The sequence below is a fragment of the Babylonia areolata genome, chromosome 29, assembly GCF_041734735.1.
Source record: "Babylonia areolata isolate BAREFJ2019XMU chromosome 29, ASM4173473v1, whole genome shotgun sequence".
NCBI lineage: Eukaryota > Metazoa > Mollusca > Gastropoda > Neogastropoda > Buccinidae > Babylonia > Babylonia areolata.
In genome coordinates, this window is record NC_134904.1 from 29476817 (window position 1) to 29490724 (window position 13908).

A 13908-nucleotide genomic window follows, 5' to 3' on the forward strand; every position below is an offset into this window, starting at 1 on the left:
CTTGCAGAGTACCATCCCCTCCATGGGGCCCGGCGGTGCCAAGGTGGCGCTGCTGTCGCTGTCCCACAACCTCCCCCTCCACGTTCTCCTTCACCTGGGACTGACCACCCCCGTCAACACGAACCGCGTGGTCAGCGACCCTCCCCCAGAGTGGTGCGCGTGCGGTGAGTGCGTGGCCACGGAGCAGGCGGCCGACCGACTATGCTGCGGGGTCAAGGACTGCGTGACCAGGGACCCGGTGTTCGTGGACCTCTGCATGAAGCCGCACATCGTGGAGATCCTGGGTGTGCAAAGCGACGCCGCCCAGCAGCGAGGGTTTGTCAAGAAGGAGAAGCACAGGAGAAAAGCTGGGTCGCCGGATTTTTCCTGCAGCGCGTTCAGGGAGCAGGCGAGCAGGTTCTACCTCCTGTGGCAGCTGGGGCAGCGGTCAGGGTTTCAGCGCCCTCAGGTTCCTAGCTGCGTGTCCGTGCGGATCCGATGGGCGTTTCCCGATGATGGTGGTGTTGTTTCTCGGAGGTTCTGATGAAGTGTTTGTGTTGTGTTTGTGTTGTGTCTGATTTGTGGTTTGGCTGCAGCACTAAAGAGCCAGTGTTGTCTGCCTCCTAATTTGAGAGTCATTGTCTGTTATAAAAGACTAAGCTGTGAGTGATCTCTCACTGCAATGTAGAAACCATTGAACATATACAGCTGTCACTTTATGTCAACATGTGTCTCACCTCGGTATTGCTGAAGGAAAGATGCTCTTTAACGTTTATGCCGAATAGAAGCTGTTTAGAATGTCACTATATATATATATATATATATATATATATATATTATATATTGGGACATAAGCAAAATCATAATTAAGATAACCAGTGACGTTGCCGGGTGTCAAGTGTTCTCTTTTTCTTTTCCTATCTAGAAATCCGTTTGACATAGAACAAGCGTTGAGTTACTTGTTACTGTTTGACGGGAAATGTTAAACGTCATGAAACAAGACAGGCGTCACTACGTCACATACACAAACTCACACACAGACACACACTCGAGACACACAGACAGACAGACAGGCACACACACACACACACACACACAAACACACACACACACAGACGCGCGCGCGCACACACAATTTTTGAAAGGTGACAACTGTTAGTGTATACACGAATACCAAAATACAGAGTACACAAAATTCAGAATATTTACAGAATTCACGGTGCAAAAAGGCAGTGCTCGAGCGGAAATTTTATTGAATGACTAACGTGCCATGTTTCGTTTTTTCAGAACGTTTCATTGTATTTGGGAATGAGTGCTGCGTGACTTTAATTGCCTATCTGTTCGTGAGTTTCATGTGTCATTTATTTTTTTTTATGATAACTGATAACTCTTTGTGGGATTCAGAGAATGCGAGGGAGAGAAACAAGTGTCTTATTTGCATGTAATAGGACAACACAGCACTACTACACCACAATTTAAATTACAATTCAGCTCAAAAGCAACAGTGCACCACAACAGAATGAAGCCAAGTGAGGAAGTGTTCAAATAAAACCGAAGCGCGGTATAGTACTGTGTTAGAGATTTTCACACGTGGCAGCATTGAAAAAAAGGGTTAAATGAGATATACACACGTTGCAGCATTGAAAAAAGGGTTAAAAGAGATATACACACGTTGCAGCATTGAAGTTCAGTTTCAGTTTCAGTAGCTCAAGGAGGCGTCACTGCTTTCGGACAAATCCATATACGCTACACCACATCTGCTAAGCAGATGCCTGACCAGCAAAGGAATGCCAACAGCACCCGGTGTTCCCAGGCGGTCACCCATCCAAGTACTTACCGGGCCCGACGTTGGATAACTTCGGTGATAGGACGAGAACCGGTATTTTCAACGTGGTATGGCCGTTGGCAAAAAATTCGCCCAATGTGGGGCACGAACCCACGACCCTGGGATTAAGAGTCCCATGCTCTACCGACTGAGCTAACCGGGCACCTGAAAAAAAAATGTTAAAAGAGATATACACACGTTGCAGCATTGAAAAAGGGTTAAAAGAGATATACACACGTTGCAGCATTGAAAAAAGGGTTAAAAGAGATATACACACGTTGCAGCATTGAAAAAGGGTTAAAAGAGATATACACACGTTGCAGCATTGAAAAAAGGGTTAAAAGAGATATACACACGTTGCAGCATTGAAAAAAAAGGGTTAAAAGAGATATACACACGTTACCGTTACAGGATTGAAAAAAAGGGTTAAAAGAGATATACACACGTTGCAGCATTGAAAAAAAAGGGTTAAAAGAGATATACACACGTTACCGTTACAGGATTGAAAAAAAGGGTTAAAAGAGATATACACACGTTGCAGCATTGAAAAAAAAGGGTTAAAAGAGATATACACACGTCGCAGCATTGAAAAAAAATGTTAAAAGAGATATACACACGTTGCAGCATTGAAAAAAAGGTTAAAAGAGATATACACAGGTTGCAGCATTGAAAAAAAGGGTTAAAAGAGATATACACACGTTGCAGCATTGACAAAAAAATGTTAAAAGAGATATACACACGTTGCAGCATTGAAAAAAGGGTTAAAAGAGATATACACACGTTGCAGCATCGAAAAAAAGGGTTAAAAGAGATATACACACGTTGCAGCATCGAAAAAAAAGGGTTAAAAGTCCCGTAACCTTTTTACTGCCATCTGGGCAGTGAATTCACATCCATTATGTCTAGCGTTTGGCATAGAAAGGCGAAGCTCAATCCTCCCCTTTACCTCTCTCAACAGAAAAGAGAAGCTTTGCAGAAATTCAGGTCGTATCCCTCGACCGTCAGAAATGGAAAATGTTGCTGATGGGTTCAGCAGCGCAACGCCCTCCCCCTCCCCTCCGCCTCCACCCTCCCCCTGTACGGGGCATTGAAACCTGATCACTGGTGAACCACTGGATCAGAAGCCTGAACGATTCTGAATTGGCGCCTCCACTTCAGTAATGATATGGATACCTATATAGCGCATATCCTCGGTCACAGACCAAGTTCTAAGCGCTTTACAAACTCGTGGTCATTTGCACGACAGGCTTGTCTACCTGGGTAGAGCCGACCGACGGCTGCCACTGGGCAGATTTCAGGCACAAACACATACACACTCAGACAGACGAATAGCAATTTTACGTGTCTGACCGACAAACAACAACAGAAGAACTGTACAGCATTACACAGGACACCAGACAAACAACAGCAGAAGAACTGTACAGCATTACACAGGACACCAGACAAACAACAGCAGAAGAACTGTACAGCATTACACAGGACACCAGACAAACAACAACAGAAGAACAGTACAGCATTACACAGGACACCAGACAAACAACAGCAGAAGAACAGTACAGCATTACACAGGACACCAGACAAACAACAGCAGAAGAACAGTACAGCATTACACAGGACACGAGACAAACAACAGCAGAAGAACAGTACAGCATTACACAGGACACCAGACAAACAACAGCAGAAGAACTGTACAGCATTACACAGGACACCAGACAAACAACAGCAGAAGAACTGTACAGCATTACACAGGACACCAGACAAACAACAGCAAAAGAAGTGTACAGCATTACACAGGACACCAGACAAACAACAGCAGAAGAACAGTGCAGCATTACACAGGACACCAGACAAACAACAGCAGAAGAACAGTACAGCATTACACAGGACACCAGACAAACAACAGCAGAAGCAATGTACAGCATTACACAGGACACCAGACAAACAACAGCAGAAGAACTGTACAGCATTACACAGGACACCAGACAAACAACAGCAGAAGAACAGTACAGCATTACACAGGACACCAGACAAACAACAGCAGAAGAACTGTACAGCATTACACAGGACACCAGACAAACAACAGCAGAAGAACAGTACAGCATTACACAGGACACCAGACAAACAACAGCAGAAGAACAGTGCAGCATTACACAGGACAAACAACAGCAGAAGAACAGTACAGCGTTACACAGGACACCATACAAACAACAGCAGAAGAACTGTACAGCATTACACAGGACACCAGACAAACAACAACAGAAGAACTGTACAGCATTACACAGGACACCAGACAAACAACAGCAGAAGAACTGTACAGCATTACACAGGACACCAGACAAACAACAACAGAAGAACTGTACAGCATTACACAGGACACCAGACAAACAACAGCAGAAGAACAGTACAGCATTACACAGGACACCATACAAACAACAGCAGAAGAACTGTACAGCATTACACAGGACACGAGACAAACAACAGCAGAAGAACAGTACAGCATTACACAGGACACCAGACAAACAACAGCAGAAGAACTGTACAGCATTGCACAGGACATCAGACAAACAACAGCAGAAGAACAGTACAGCATTACACAGGACACCAGACAAACAACAGCAGAGGAACAGTACAGCATTACACAGGACACAGACAAACAACAGCAGAAGAACAGTACAGCATTACACAGGACACAGACAAACAACAGCAGAAGAACTGTACAGCATTACACAGGACACCAGACAAACAACAGCAGAAGAACTGTACAGCATTACACAGGACACCAGACAAACAACAGCAGAAGAACAGTACAGCGTTACACAGGACACCAGACAAACAACAGCAGAAGAACTGTACAGCATTACACAGGACGCAGACAAAGAACAGCAGAAGAACATTACACAGGACACCAGACAAACAACAGCAGAAGAACATTACACAGGACACCAGACAAACAACAGCAGAAGCAATGTACAGCATTACACAGGACACCAGACAAACAACAGCAGAAGAACATTACACAGGACACCAGACAAACAACAGCAGAAGAACTGTACAGCATTACACAGGACACCAGACAAACAACAGCAGAAGAACTGTACAGCATTACACAGGACACCAGACAAACAACAGCAGAAGAACATTACACAGGACACCAGACAAACAACAGCAGAAGAACATTACACAGGACACCAGACAAACAACAGCAGAAGAACATTACACAGGACACCAGACAAACAACAGCAGAAGAACAGTACAGCATTATACAGGACACCAGACAAACAACAGCAGAAGAACAGTACAGCATTACACAGGAAACCAGACAAACAACAGCAGAAGAACAGTACAGCGTTACACAGGACACCAGACAAACAACAGCAGAAGAACTGTACAGCATTACACAGGACGCAGACAAAGAACAGCAGAAGAACATTACACAGGACACCAGACAAACAACAGCAGAAGAACATTACACAGGACACCAGACAAACAACAGCAGAAGCAATGTACAGCATTACACAGGACACCAGACAAACAACAGCAGAAGAACATTACACAGGACACCAGACAAACAACAGCAGAAGAACTGTACAGCATTACACAGGACACCAGACAAACAACAGCAGAAGAACTGTACAGCATTACACAGGACACCAGACAAACAACAGCAGAAGAACATTACACAGGACACCAGACAAACAACAGCAGAAGAACATTACACAGGACACCAGACAAACAACAGCAGAAGAACATTACACAGGACACCAGACAAACAACAGCAGAAGAACAGTACAGCATTATACAGGACACCAGACAAACAACAGCAGAAGAACAGTACAGCATTACACAGGAAACCAGACAAACAACAGCAGAAGAACTGTACAGCATTACACAGGACACAGACAAACAACAGCAGAAGAACAGTACAGCATTACACAGGACACCAGACAAACAACAGCAGAAGAACAGTACAGCATTACACAGGACACCAGACAAACAACAGCAGAAGAACAGTACAGCATTACACAGGACACCAGACAAACAACAGCAGAAGAACAGTACAGCATTACACAGGACACCAGACAAACAACAGCAGAAGAACATTACACAGGACACCAGACAAACAACAGCAGAAGAACAGTACAGCATTACACAGGACACCAGACAAACAACAGCAGAAGAACTGTACAGCATTACACAGGACACCAGGCAAACAACAGCAGAAGAACTGTACAGCATTACACAGGACACCAGACAAACAACAACAGAAGAACAGTACAGCATTACACAGGACACCAGACAAACAACAGCAGAAGAACTGTACAGCATTACACAGGACACCAGACAAACAACAGCAGAAGAACAGTACAGCATTACACAGGACACCAGACAAACAACAGCAGAAGAACAGTGCAGCATTACACAGGACACAGAAGAACATTACACAGGACACCAGACAAACAACAGCAGAAGAACTGTACAGCATTACACAGGACACCAGACAAACAACAACAGAAGAACAGTACAGCATTACACAGGACACCAGACAAACAACAGCAGAAGAACAATACAGCATTACACAGGACACCAGACAAACAACAGCAGAAGAACAGTACAGCATTACACAGGACACCAGACAAACAACAGCAGAAGAACAGTGCAGCATTACACAGGACACAGAAGAACATTACACAGGACACCAGACAAACAACAGCAGAAGAACAGTACAGCATTACACAGGACACCAGACAAACAACAGCAGAAGAACAGTACAGCATTACACAGGACACCAGACAAACAACAGCAGAAGAACAGTACAGCATTACACAGGACACCAGACAAACAACAGCAGAAGAACAGTACAGCATTACACAGGACACCAGACAAACAACAGCAGAAGAACAGTACAGCGTTACACAGGACACCAGACAAACAACAGCAGAAGAACTGTACAGCATTACACAGGACACCAGACAAACAACAGCAGAAGAACTGTACAGCATTACACAGGACACGAGACAAACAACAGCAGAAGAACAGTACAGCATTACACAGGACACCAGACAAACAACAACAGAAGAACTGTACAGCATTACACAGGACACCAGACAAACAGCAGAAGAACTGTACAGCATTACACAGGACACCATACAAACAACAGCAGAAGAACTGTACAGCATTACACAGGACACCAGACAAACAACAGCAGAAGAACTGTACAGCATTACACAGGACACCAGACAAACAACAGCAGAACTGTACAGCATTACACAGGACACCAGACAAACAACAGCAGAAGAACAATACAGCATTACACAGGACACCAGACAAACAACAGCAGAAGAACAGTACAGCATTACACAGGACACCAGACAAAGAACAGTACAGCATTACACAGGACACCAGACAAACAACAGCAGAACTGTACAGCATTACACAGGACACCAGACAAACAACAGCAGAAGAACAATACAGCATTACACAGGACACCAGACAAACAACAGCAGAACTGTACAGCATTACACAGGACACCAGACAAACAACAGCAGAAGAACAGTACAGCATTACACAGGACACCAGACAAACAACAACAGCAGAACAGTACAGCATTACACAGGACACCAGACAAACAACAACAGAAGAACAGTACAGCATTACACAGGACACCAGACAAACAACAGCAGAAGAACAGTACACAGGACACCAGACAAACAACAGCAGAACTGTACAGCATTACACAGGACACCAGACAAACAACAGCAGAAGAACAGTACAGCATTACACAGGACACCAGACAAACAACAACAGAAGAACAGTACAGCATTACACAGGACACCAGACAAACAACAGCAGAAGAACAGTACACAGGACACCAGACAAACAACAGCAGAAGAACAGTGCAGCATTACACAGGACAAACAACAGCAGAAGAACAGTACAGCGTTACACAGGACACCAGACAAACAACAGCAGAAGAACAGTACAGCATTACACAGGACACCAGACAAACAACAGCAGAAGAACTGTACAGCATTACACAGGACACCAGACAAACAACAGCAGAAGAACAGTACAGCATTACACAGGACACCAGACAAACAACAGCAGAAGAACAGTACAGCATTACACAGGACACCAGACAAACAACAGCAGAAGAACAGTGCAGCATTACACAGGACAAACAACAGCAGAAGAACAGTACAGCATTACACAGGACACCAGACAAACAACAGCAGAAGAACAGTACAGCATTACACAGGACACCAGACAAACAACAGCAGAAGAACAGTGCAGCATTACACAGGACACCAGACAAACAACAGCAGAAGAACAGTACAGCATTACACAGGACACCAGACAAACAACAGCAGAAGAACAGTGCAGCATTACACAGGACAAACAACAGCAGAAGAACAGTACAGCATTACACAGGACACCAGACAAACAACAGCAGAAGAACTGTACAGCATTACACAGGACACCAGACAAACAACAGCAGAAGAACAGTACAGCATTACACAGGACACCAGACAAACAACAGCAGAAGAACAGTACAGCATTACACAGGACACGAGACAAACAACAGCAGAAGAACTGTACAGCATTACACAGGACACCAGACAAACAACAGCAGAAGAACTGTACAGTATTACACAGGACACAGACAAACAACAGCAGAAGAACAGTACAGCGTTACACAGGACACCAGACAAACAACAGCAGAAGAACAGTACAGCATTACACAGGACACCAGACAAACAACAGCAGAAGAACAGTACAGCATTACACAGGACGCAGACAAAGAACACTCTACAGCACACAGAAGAACAGTGCAACACTACAACAACAATAGACAGGACACAAAGAACACTACACAGGACACAGACAAAGAACACTACACAGGCCACCGAAGAACAGTACAGATTTCAGTTTCAGTTTCAGTAGCTCAAGGAGGCCTCACTGCGTTCGGACAAAACCATATACGCTACACCACATCTGCCAAGCAGATGCCTGACCAGCAGCGTAACCCAACGCGCTTAGTCAGGCCTTGAGAAAAAAACAAAAAAAACAAAAAAAAAACAACAACGGGGGAATAAATAATAGATAAGCTTGCATAAATAAATAAATAAATAATAATTATAATATAGAAAAAGGTAGTAGTAATAATATTAGTAATACTAATAAAATGATAATAATAAAACATAAATAAATAAATAAATAAGACAACAATGGTGATAAATAAGCAAATAAATGTAAAACATGAAGACACACATTCACACATACACCCACACATACATAACATATGCACCAAACATGCAGTTTCACAGATATGAAAGCACAGTCAAATACATATAAACGTACCTGAGCTCCAACACACACACACACACACACCACACACACTACCCTGCACCTCCTCTACCCCCCTCCTCCACATACTCATTTCTAGTCTACGTATCGCAGCTTCCACGGCACACACACACACACACACACACACAGATGAACACTTACTTGTACAAGCACACACACATACGCCCATATCTCCCACCCCCAACCCCACACGCATATATACAAAGATATATATATATATACGTTCCAATATCCTGTTGCTCCCACAGTGTAGGCATGCATATACTCACATACCTCATCCTCTACCCCCCCCCCCCCCCCCCCCGCCCGCACCACCACCTCCCCCTCACACACACACACACACACACACACACGTGCACAGAACTCTCCTGACACTTGTGTACACTTACACTCTCGCACATGCACAAACGCACTCAAAAACACAGACACACACATACACATACGCACAGAGGCTGCCACTGACTGGCCGCAAAAGGGATGGGAAAAGATCTCTGATGCCAATAACGTGGCGTCTAGTGTGTTGCTCAGTGTATTGTATCTGGAAAAGCCCACAGAGACTCTGTTCCGTTTTGAAGAAATTTGCGCAATGTTGGTTTGGAAATGATGCCGATATTTGTTTGATTTGCAAAGCATCGTGCTCTACCTTTCATGTTAGACTTACGGTCGCTCCCTCTCTCTGCTTTTATTTCTTTGAGGCGATCGATGGTGTGATGGCCTTGTACCTGTTCTTTTTGATATTCTTTGACTTTTCTGAGGATTTCCGATTTTCCTAGATGTAGGCCGCTCGTTGGTGTTGCGTTACCAGCAAGTCTGTCAGCTCGCTCATTTCCCTTAACACCTGCAAGTCCCGGGCAGTATGACCATGTGAGTTTTTTAATCTGAAAGTTGCGCATTGCCTTATGCCACTCTGGGTTTCCCTTTCCGTTTTCAATTTTCTGTATGAGGTTCATTGAGTCGGTTAGAATTATGGCATGTTGGTTTCCGGGCATATGGATGGACGATAGCCACTGGAGGGCATGTGTCACAGCTTCAACTTCCATCGTTAGGCTGGAGGTTGTGACTTTGTAGGCAGCATTCTCTTCCCTAACTGTTTTTCCATTTTGTTTCGCAGTGAATCCCCAACCGGATTGGTCTTTGGTGACTGAGCCATCTGTGTATATGATGATGTCCTCTTCTTTACTGTTTTCTTCTATGAGTAGCTTCACTTCCGCATCAGTCTTGCCCTCTTGCCATTCCCGACAATGTCTTCCTAGAGTGGGTGAAATGGCTGTGTTGAATAGATGGGTGAGGTTTTCAGGGTTTTTCTCCCATTCTTTTGTTTCTTTCAGGTCTTGTAGTCGGCATACTAGCTGGATTGTGTCTTCTGCTTGCCCCATCCATGATCTTCCTCGTCCTAGACGCCTGCCTTTTGGTTCTTTGACTGCGTCATGCAGTGGGTTTTGAGGGTTTTCTAATGCTTTGAAGTAGGTCTTAACCTGTTCTAACTTGTTTCTGGCCTGCACTGAAGGAAGGTCAAGCAGGTATCGCATGGTTTCTGTGGGCGTGTTTTTTGTTGTTCCAATTATCAGCTTCATAGCTTCATTTTGAACTCTTTCTAATTTTAGGAGGTTGCTTTGAGACGGTGTTGTTAGCCCAAGTCCGTGGTCGATCACACTGAGGACGAGTGATTGGTATAGCAGGAAGAGGTGGCGTTGTTCAATACCTTTGGTTGCCATTGCTTTTAAGACTGAAAGGCTCTTTTTGCATTTGAGAACAGTATTTTCCGTATGTTTTTTTCAGTGCTGCAACGTGTGTATATGTACGACAGAAGAACAGTACAGAACTATACACGACAGAACTACACAGGACACAGAAGAACAGTACAGCCCTACACAGGACAGAAAAGTACAGCACAGTACTGCACAGGACACAGAAGAACAGTACAGCACTGCACGGAACACAGGAGAACAGTACAGCACAACACATGACATAGGAGAACAGTATAGCACCACACAGAACACTTCAACACAGCGGACTTCGTCTCCGTCTTCATCATTAAATTATATTTATCAATTGTTCACATTCCCCTCCTGAAATGAACGAACCATTTGTCTTTGTCTAAAATTGATTCGCTCCACGCCCCTCCCCCCTTTGTCTCCGTTGCTTTCAAATTATTGTTTTTCAGAATGACGAGTGCGGATTGAAGGCTGATAGCATTTTGTAGGTAATAGATAAAAGAAAATTTCTTGCAGTGGAAACGTATACGGACATAACGTTCGGTACACATTGGCAGGGGAGAAAAAAGAAAAAGAAAAGAAAAACAAAAAAAAACGTCATCAGTATGACGCAAAATTCGTTTTGAACTCAGCAATTTCCAACATGATTCGAAAGCTTATTTGAAAGCCGAGTAGGAAGAAACGTGGACTTGAGTTCAAGATGGAAAAGGATTTCCCGATGCTTTAGGCTATGTTCTTCTTCCCATGCGCCAGCGCCGAAGCCAAACGTGTTGTGAAAATTACAGGAATGTGATGGTAAAATGGAAAAATAAGTTACAGGCCTACCGTTAATGATAATCGAAGGTGATTGATGTGGTGTGTACTTATAATTCATTTTATGATTTGTGTGAATTCATGTGTATTTTTACCTGTTAATTTTGTGTGTGTGTGTGTGTGTGTGTGTGTGTGGAGGGGGGGGGGTAGAGGTTACAACTAAACTGGATAATCTGTAAATCCAATCAGAATGTAACATAGCAAGTACACAACATTGTTGGAAGCCAGGGGAGAAAGTTTTAAAGTTTAATCATACAATGTCAAAATACCAGAATATCTCTAATAATTTTTTTTTTTTTTTTTTTACAGTTCCATGATGTTTAGGTCCAATTCTGGTGCCTCATCATTTTGAAAACTAACGTAAATTAGCGGGCTTCTCCTCAATCATTGTAAATCACCGTCCCAGTCTGTGCCAACTTGCTATCAAAGGGAGATAAGTCATGGGATGGTCAAAGAGAAAATACGTGGTTGTCGCTACTTTCACTTGCCACATTTAGACGGATCATCTCCCTTATATCTTAAAATAAGACTCAAAGCACAAAGAAAGTTATTGCACACACGCACGCACGCACACACACACACACACACACACACACACACACACACACAGAGCATGAAGGTCTTACACAATCTACATCCGCTCAAGTGGTCGTTCTGTCGGTAACAGGAGGTCAGCGACCTACAGCATAACCAGCACGGGGATAGCATCAGTGGAAATGTGACTGAGAAGGATTTGAACAAAGGCCACGTCACACTGTGCATAATGGCCTTGAACGACCATCTACATCAACAAATCTTCTTGATGCATGCTCCAGAGTTCTGTCAGGTCTACTCAGAACTCACTACGCATGCAACAAATATTCGTATTCAAAATGAGTGTGGGTTTTCAATGGATAGCCATTTTGTGGGTATTCGCGCCGAAACTGTAGTTGTATTGTATTGTATTGTTTGTTGGGTTTTTTTGTTTGTTTGTTTGTTTTTTGTTGTTGTTGGTTATAACAAATTTCTCTGTGAAATTCGGGATGATCTTCTCGGGGAGAGCGCGTCGCTATGCTGAGAGCTCCACCCATTTTGGGGCAATTTTTCTGCCTGCAGTTTTATTTGTTTTCATATCGAAGTGGAATTTTTCTACAGAATTTTATCATGGATACCCTTTTTGTTGCCGTGGATTCTCTTACAAAGTGCATGTTGCACACGGGATCTCGGTTTATCGTCTCATCCGAATGACTAGCGCCGAGACCAACACTAGACAACTAGTGGAGGGGAAAAAAATACTGGCGACTTTGGGATTCGAACCAGTGTGCTAAGATTCTCTTGTTTCCCAGGCGGACGCGTTACCTCTAGGCCAGCACTCCACTTCCTAAGAGAGTTTCGAACAGGCTTGGATATCATAGTCAGTGACTTAAGTAGAGTGCACACCTCAGATCACCCTGACTAGAGTCACAGGAAAAGCTACGTAATGATGGACATTTTCGGAGAGGGAGAACGCGTCCGATTCGCCCATCATGATTTTGTCGAAAGAATCAGACTTGTTCACAGTGATTATTGTGTACATTGACGCCCTCAGATGTGAAGCCGAAACATCGTGATGAAGACAGGGAAAGTTTGAATCCTTGATAGATGTCCGTATTACGATAACAAAACAGTGGAATGCCAATCGATGAGGGCTGCAGTTAGAATTGGTCTGTTTCCAGCACACAACTTTCAGTTCGACCGACACTCGTTTTTGATGGTGAGCAAAAATATTGTTTGAAATGTTATGTGCATGTATTGGTGCCCCCATCCCTCCTACAACATCTGCTCCCACCCCTGGTGTTTTCTGTTTTCGTGTTGAACAACAGGAATCACAAGCGAGCAATGAAGAGTTTGCCTCTTTTCCATAATTTTATCACAGAGAGAGAGTTCTTGAAATTTAAATTAGCCGCAGTGCCAAGACTGCCACAGAGGACGCGCTTGTGAATTTCCCTCTTCCAAAGCAAAGCCTCATCTAAAAATCGCTGTTTGCTTTTTTTTTTCTTTTTTTTTCAAAGTTCTGCAGGCTGTACCCAAGTGAACTCCAAACCAGTGGCTTCATGCCCTGTTGCCTAACCTTCCCGACATCCCGCTACTTCAACCCCCCACCCACCCTCCACCCTGAAAGAAGGTTACGTAGTACAAAGACATCGTTGTTATGAACACGTCGTCAGAACGTATATATCATTTGCCGAGATC

The 13908-nt window shown here is 43.8% G+C and overlaps 2 non-coding genes across 2 annotated transcripts; both read right to left on the reverse strand.

Moving 5' to 3' along the window:
• Positions 1-1767: 1767 nt before the first annotated feature.
• LOC143275141 (5S ribosomal RNA) lies at positions 1768-1886 on the reverse strand. The gene has a single exon (XR_013053393.1). It is a non-coding gene; the product is annotated as a 5S ribosomal RNA (ribosomal RNA).
• Positions 1887-1894: 8 nt separating this feature from the next.
• On the reverse strand, positions 1895-1967 carry Trnak-cuu (transfer RNA lysine (anticodon CUU)). Its single transcript has one exon. It is a non-coding gene; the product is annotated as a tRNA-Lys (tRNA).
• Between the last annotated feature and the right edge of the window lie 11941 nt (positions 1968-13908).